Consider the following 6,637-nt stretch of genomic DNA (forward strand, 5'->3'; position numbering starts at 1 on the left):
CTCTTCAGACTCATGCAACACATGCAATGATGCCAAGCGCAGGAAGATCACAGGCCAGTAGGTGAAAAATCTTGTGGATCCAATGGTGGTAGAAGCATCTCAGTGCTGGCAGGGGTCTCTACGTGGCTCCTCCAGCTCCAGGACTCCGGCTACCATCAGCATGTTCCATGTGGCTTGTCAACAGGAATGTGTAGCAGAGAGAGTGTGTGTCCTGCCTCCGGGAAAGAAGACAGGAGTTCCCAGAATCCTCAGGAAAAGGTCACGCCCACACAGTGGCCATGACCTGATTGATGGGCTAGACTCCACCCCTTCACTCATATTGAGAGGAGATTATGTAACTGCCACTGAGCCTCTATTTCCTCAACTGGAAACGTGGACAGGGTAACACTCAGGGTCTAGTCTGGAAACTAGAAACTGCACGGGTCAATTCAACAGAGAGAGCATTGGGGAATAGTTGAAGACATGTTGGAGGGCTAGAATCTGGTGAGTTGTGTGGTGAGGGTGAGGGTCACTTGTCCTGGTGGTTTTCAGGATAGCCCACTCTGGTCACCCAGCAGGCAGGAAAATGGGGGAGTAAATGCTTGCCCTTCCTCTCTTCCTTCCTTCCTTCCTTGCTGCCTGTCTGCCTCCATGCCTGCTAGGATTAAGGTAGCCAGGTAGCATGGGAAATGCTTATACAAGCAGCCCTTGTCTTCTTTTTGTTTTTTTAAAATCATTTTATTGGGGGCTCATACAACTTATCATAATCCATCCATCCGTCCCTTGTGTGTCAAGCACATTTGTACATTTGTTGCCCTCATCATTCTCAAAACATTTGCTTTCTACTTGAGCCCTTGGTATCAGCTCCTCATCTTCCCCTCCCTCCTTGCCCCCTCTCCCTCGTGAACCCTTGATAATTTATAAATTATTATTATTTTGCCATCTTCTTACACTGTCCGACGTTTCCCTACCACCCACTTTTGTGTGGTCCATCCCCCAGGGAGGGGTTATATGTAGATCCTTGTAATTAGTTCCCTCTTTCTACCCCACCTTCCCTCCACCCTCCCGTTATCACCACTCTCACCACTGGTCCTGAGGGGTTCATCTGTCCTGGATTCCCTGCGTTTTTTAGTTCCTATCTGTACCAGTGTACATCCTCTGGTCTAGTCGAATTTGTAAGGTGGAATTGAGATCATGATAGTGGGGGTGGGGTGGGGAGGAAGCATTAAAGAACTAGAGGAAAGTTGTATGTTTCATCATTGCTACAATGCACCCTGTCTGGCTCATCTCCCTATAATTCTTCTGTAAGGGGATGTCCCGTTGCCCACAGATGGGCTTTGGGTCCCCACTCCGCACACCACTCATTCACAATGATATGATTTTTTGTTCTTTGATGCCTGATACCTGATCCATTGGCACCTCGTGATCACAAAGGCTGGTGTGCTTCTTCCATGTGGACTTTGCTGCTTCTCGGTTAGATGGCTGGTTAGATATAAACCTTCAAGTCATTAAGACCTCAGATGCTATATCTTTTGATAGCCAGGCACCGTCAGCTTTCTTCACCATTTGCTTATACACCCGTTTTGTCCTCAGTAATCATGTCAGGAGGGTGAGCATCATGGAATGTCAGTTTAATAGAACAAAGTATTCTTGCATTGAGGAAGTATTTGAGTGGAGGCACAATGTCCATCTGCTAGCTTAATACTAAACCTATACATATATGCACATAGATCTATTTCCCCATCATCATATATAAATATGTTTACATATGTACATGCCTGTATTTAGACCTCTATAAATGCCCTTTGCCTCCTAGTTCTTTCCTCTATTTCCTTTTGCTTTCCTCTTGTCCCACTATCATGCTCAGCCTTCATTTGGGTTTCAGTAATTCTTCTCAGTTACAATGCCCTTGATCAAGCCCTACCAGGCCTCTTATACCCTCCTCGCCACTGATTTTGGATCACTTGTTGTTCCCTTGTCCCTGGGTTGGTTAACACCACTTCCTTTCCCCCACCTCCCCCTCTCCCATGTCCCCCAGGAACTGTTGGTCCCATTGTTTTCTCCTCCAGATTGTTTATCCCACCTATCTTATCTAGATAGACCCGCAGAGATAATAATATGCGCAAAAACAAGACAGAGCAAAACAAAGCAGCAAAAGAAAACAAAACAACAACAACCAATGTCAAAAAAAGAAAAGCCTGTAAATAGTTCAAGGTCTGTTTGTTGACCTCTAGGAGTATTTTCTGGTAGAGTCTGATGAGGTGCCACACCCTGGCCCCAAAGTCTGTTTTTGGTATTCACTCGGGACTTCCTTGCTCTGCTCCCTTGCTGTTCTTCTGCACACACTTAGTGTTTTGCCTCAGTGTGGTGGGGTCAGATTGGGCACAATTCCCACACTGTGTCTCCAGTGTGGTTTCCCGTAGGGCTATGGGTCAGTGAGGGATGTGGTGTCTCGCAGTGGGGCTGGCCATATGGTCCTCTCTGTGCATTGGCTGCTCTGAGCAGGGATATGGTCCTCTAGGCTTGGTAGGCCAGGATGTGCTCCACTTTCTCTTCCTCCCCCTTCATTTGCTCCCATGTGCTCTGATCAGACATGCCCCTCTCCCTGAGCTGTAGCTTCAGTGCTGTCTCCTGGAGTAGATTCTTCTGGGGAGAGGGGCAACTGTCCTCGTAGTTGGGATTGGGGAGGCCCCTCAGACCTCTGTACTAGTTCCTGCTTCATGCCGGTATGTTGCATTCACATCTTGGAGCTGTGGGTTGAAGTCTGGTCCCTCTTTCTCTGTGGAGATATAAACAATACCCTCCCCTTGGGTGGGTTAGTGCCGTATTCCTCCGCTACCCTTTTCCTTTTTGTTTCCCCCCCCCTTTTTAGTTAGCTACCATATGTATCCCTGGATTTGGTCTGGCCCCTGCCATACTACCTGGACCTCACCCCAGGAATGTTTGTATGCAGTAGCTTTTTCCTATACCTCTTATGCATTTTTTTAAGCTAAGCTCAGCGGACTCATGTTGCACTTGTCCTTTTGTGCTTGGCTTACTTCGCTTAGCGTGATTTCCTCCAGGTCTTCCCATGTGTAGGTGTGCTTCATGCGTGCATCACTGCTTTTCAGTGGTGCGTAGTACTCCATTGTATGCATGTACCACAGTTTTTCAATCCTTTCATCTGTTGATGGAAATTTGGGTTGTTTCCAACTCCTTGCAATTGTGAACTGTGCCGCAATGAACATTGGAGCACAGACATCTGGCCATGGTTTATTTCTTGCCTCTTCTGGGTATATGCCGAGTAGGGGGATTGCTGGGTCGTATGGTAGCTCGATTTTCATCTTTTTTAGATATCGCCAGATCGATTTCCATAGTGACAGCCCCTGTCTTTAAGTTGAGTTTGTACCTAAGTCAGAACAGTTAGGTTCAGTTTGTATGTAAAGTCAATCAAATGCTTGTCTTAGTCTATAGTGTACTTTGTATGCATCAAAAATAATTTGGGAAACACTTCAAAACTCAAACCAAACTCACTGTCATTAAAGTCAATTCCCATAGGACAGAGTAGAATTGTCCATGTGCGTTTCTGAGACCGTAACTCTTAAAGTAAAGCCCATCTTTCTCCCTCAGAGTGGCTGGTGGGCTTGAACTGCTCACCTTGCAGTTAGAAGCCCAATGCATTACCCACTATGACATCAGAGCTCCTTTCTAGATACATTAAAACATCTCTAATATAGTAATACAGTCATAATTATAATGCTTTGATGCATATCACTAAGTACTGCCTGCTTGTTATTATGAACCATTGTCTATGCTTTGAATTTTTAGTATAATAGGTTTTATGGGTTTGATTCACAATTATGGGTTGTATTTGGGGCAGATATTCCTAACTTGGGGGCTGTTTGTATTGAAATCCAGTCCTTGCTGATCTCGATGTCAAGTTTACCTGAGCAGTGTGGATTTTATCTTGCAAACCTAGCCAGCATTGCCCATTGGCTGCATCAGCAAAAGCAGGAGAACCTACGCATGCAGCCACCCAGGTCAGCTGTCGGAACCAGAACAGCGAGGAGCAGAAGGGCAGAAGCGTCTGCAGAGGCATGCAGGATGCACACGGGGGGGTGGGTGGGGGGGTTCACCAGTCTTCACACACTCAGGACTGGAGGTCTGCTGCAAGAGCAAGCCAGGGATAGAGTGGAGGCGCGGGCGGCAGCACAGTGGGCCGCAATGGCAGGGACGAGCCATTTGGGAAGGCTCTCTCTTGTTTGTCAGGCTAAGGAGTTTGGGTTTTATGCTGTTTGTCAAGGGGATGGTTAGTGAATTTCAGGAAAGGGATTCATATAATTAATATTTTATTTCATATTCATTACAACACTATTTGTAAGTAATCAAAAACTGAAAACAGCTCAAATATACATTGATAGCTTAGTGGATAAATTGCATTATGTTTATACAATGGAATATTATACGGCAGTCAAAATCGGCTACAACCACACACAAGAACAAGATTTTTAAAAATTTGTTTTCATTAGTCTCAAGGGAGGTGCCTTAATTTGTTTCTGGATCCATGAAACTTTATGGATGCAAATTATTTTAAAGACAATAACTATACAGTATTGCAGAATTATCCTGTCTCTATAAACAGTTCTTCTATTTCAACAGACAGTAAATGCTCTTGTGTGTTATGGTCTTAGGTTGCATTCTCTGGAGAAACAAAACCAGTAAGGCCTGTCCGTACATAGAGGTTTATACTCCGTGGGTCAGGTGTCAGGGCGGAGGCTTCTCTTGACTGATACACTTGCAGGGGCTGATGGAACCAAGACTGGCAGGTCAGAAGGCAGGCTTCTGGCTGTAGAGGTGAATGAAGCCAAGGCTGGCAGGCTGCTGCTGACTCCCAGGATCAGCAAGCAATCTACAAGGTGCCATTGTTAGACAGTGAGTAAGGAACACCTCGGGAGAACTGATGCCTTCGGATGATGGTGTTGGTGAAGCAGATTACAAGTATCATGGACTACCAAGAGGACAAAGAAATGTCTTGGAAGGACAGCCAGAATGCTCCTTAGAAGCCAGGATGGAGAGACCTCACGGGCTTTGAACATGTTATCAGGAGAGACCAGTCCCTGGGAAAGGACATCAGCTCTCGTAGGGGGTCAGTAAAGAAACGGAAGACTTTCGACACGATGGATTGACACAGTGGTTGCGACAATGGGCTCAGGCAGAACAAGATTCTGAGGATGGTACAGAACCAGACAGCATTTCCTATGTCCTCCATAGGGCCACTGTGAGTCAGCACTTAACAATGTAACACTCACTGTGGGGGACTCCCCGCGTGGCACACACAGGTAAGTGTTGGGCTACAAAAGGCTGGTGGTTCAAATTCACCAGACTTGGCTTAGAAAACAAAGTCTGGAGATTGGCTTCTGAAAAGCCACTGCCATGGAGACCCCCTTAGGGGGCACAGTTCTCCTCTGAGACACACGGTGTCACCTTGAGTCACAACTGATAGCACCATCTTTGGGGGCTGGGAGGGTGGGTAATGTAGTAACTGGATGCCTTGAGAGGAGAGGGAAACTCCTGGATATCTGGAAATCAATTCTAACCATTAACTAAAGCCATCCTAGAGAGTAAACTTGAGCCTGGGGAGGGAGGGGAAAAATGAGGACCTAATGCCGGGGGCTTAAGTGGAGAGGAAATGTTTTGAGAATGATGAGGGCAATGAATGTACAAATGCGCTTTATACAATTGATGTATGTATGGATTGTGATAAGAGTTGTATGAGCCCCTAATAAAATGATTTTTTTTTAAAAAAGAAGAAAAGGCAGAGTCAGAAACAGTGTGGAGCAGTTGGGCTGTGTCCTATAGAGGTACTAGAAGTCAGAAGCAACTCAGTGGCAGTGAGCATCCACATACCATTTGCAGCAATGAGCTAGAGTGTACATCGTGAAAATGGTACCACTTGAAGATGGTGCGTGACCGAGGATTGCGGGTCACCTAGAGCCAGAGGTGACTAGATGCCAATGAGCAACAATATCTACTTCCCTGTTTTCTTAGACTCGTTCTCAAATTCAGTGACCTTTGGGGAGCTAAGCAATATTCTAATCATTCCCATCCTATAAATCCCTCCGTGTCCCCAAATGAATAAAAATCCATTGGCAAAAGAAAAAAAATACACACAATGTGTGTCTCTAACATAGGGCTCCCACAAAGAATTCCCTACAGGAGCTTAACCTGACAGCAGTTCGTCGTGCAGAGCACAGCTGAGAACTTCAAAGGGCAGAGAGCCTACACCAGTGGCACTGAATGAGAGAGACCCAATGTGAACCAGGTAACAGCGTCATCGAACTGTTCATGTGGAAATTGGGAAGGGATGCATGTTGGGTTCTGTGCCGGGTCAGCAAAAAAAAAAAAAGAAAACCAAAGTAAAACCAGTTTCATTGCCAAATGAGAGGCTGTTGAGCAGATTCTGACTCAAGAGTAGGCTTTTCAATGGCTGTTTTATCAGTAGCCCCCCCCCCCCAGGATGTTCTCAACCTGTGGGTCGCCACTCCTTTGAGGGGGTCGCCTAAGACCATCAAGAAACATGCATACATATTTTTTAATCATTTTATTGGGAGCTCATACAACTCTTATCACAATCCATATATACATTTATGCTGTTTGTCAAGGGGATGGTTAGTGAATT

Source organism: Echinops telfairi, unplaced genomic scaffold, assembly GCF_000313985.2.
Source record: "Echinops telfairi isolate 266 unplaced genomic scaffold, ASM31398v2 ScPeMD7_70;HRSCAF=299, whole genome shotgun sequence".
Taxonomy (NCBI): domain Eukaryota; kingdom Metazoa; phylum Chordata; class Mammalia; order Afrosoricida; family Tenrecidae; genus Echinops; species Echinops telfairi.